Here is a 1,274-nt window from a genome sequence, read left to right as displayed (position 1 = left end):
GATTCTGAGGAGCCTGGCGGGCTACAGTCCATGAGGCTGCAAAGAGTTGGACATGACTGAAGCGATTTAATACACACACATGTATATGGAGTCTGGAATATACTGCCATGTTCATGGCATTCATATATTGTATACAAAGTAGCACTTTAACAAAAGAAGACAGAGAGGGACAGGACTTTGGATTTAGGTAAACCTGTGTGGATAAACCTGGTATGAAATCCTAGATCTATTATATCTTTTTCAGAGCATCAAGCTTTCATTTCCCCTTTGCCTAAGGGGCAAACTTCATGTCACCTTTATTTCAAGTTTCTGTGATGACAAAATAAAGTGACATGCAAAAGGTAGTGTTTGCACAGAGTAGGGTCTCCCAAGCTTGCTGCTTGTAACTCTGAGAAAACTATTTGCACATGGGGTTACCTTTTCCTTCAGTTGGCGTATCTACTCTGTGACATGCTACTATTTTCAGGGACCATTCCTGGTCTATTTTGGTGTTCAACAAAAGGTGAAATAATAAAGATGTGTTTGCAAGAAAGTGAGCTAGTGTGAGCCCACAGCTCTAGGCCCCATCCAGGCACAGAGAGTACAGAGTGCTAGGGTTCCATTCCAGGTCCAGGTGGCATTCAGCTTGATTCACTCTTGAAAACAAGTAAAATAATGACAATGTGGGATTATAGGATTATTTTTTTGACACGTAGTTTGGCTACACTTACCAAGTTCACTGCTATGTTTGACCTGTTAAAATACTTGAATTTGGTTCCCTAGAGAAATAATGGGCTTCCTTGGCTCAGACAGTAAAGAATCTGCCTGCAATGTGGGAAACCTGGGTTCAATCCCTGGGTTGGGAAGATTCCCTGGAGGAGGGCATGGCAACCCACTCCGGTATTCTTGCCTGGAGAATCCCCACGGACAGAAGTGCCTGGTAGGCTACAGTCCAGGGGGTCACAGAGAATAGGATGAGCGACTAAGCACAGCATAGAGAAATAATACTTTTCACCTCTTCTCCCACAATGGGTGGGTCTTTATATTCTCCCTTTCATAGCATTCGAACAAGGCCCTTCTGGTCCTGCAGCAAATACTGTACAGAAGTACTTTTCTACAGAAGGAAATGTATCTTTTAATATGTCACTCTTGACCTTTTCAATTTTTTTTCTAAAGTCAGATTTAACATTTAGTTTTTAATGTGGACAAGTAATCACTGGGGATGGAACCAAGATCAGAAAGTTCATTTTAACAGGGACCCGAACTTGGCCTCAAACTTAAAAACGTGGTCTCAG

Source organism: Oryx dammah, unplaced genomic scaffold (assembly GCF_014754425.2).
Source record: "Oryx dammah isolate SB20612 unplaced genomic scaffold, SCBI_Odam_1.1 HiC_scaffold_19, whole genome shotgun sequence".
Classification (NCBI taxonomy): domain Eukaryota; kingdom Metazoa; phylum Chordata; class Mammalia; order Artiodactyla; family Bovidae; genus Oryx; species Oryx dammah.
Note: the sequence above shows the minus strand (reverse complement) of the source record.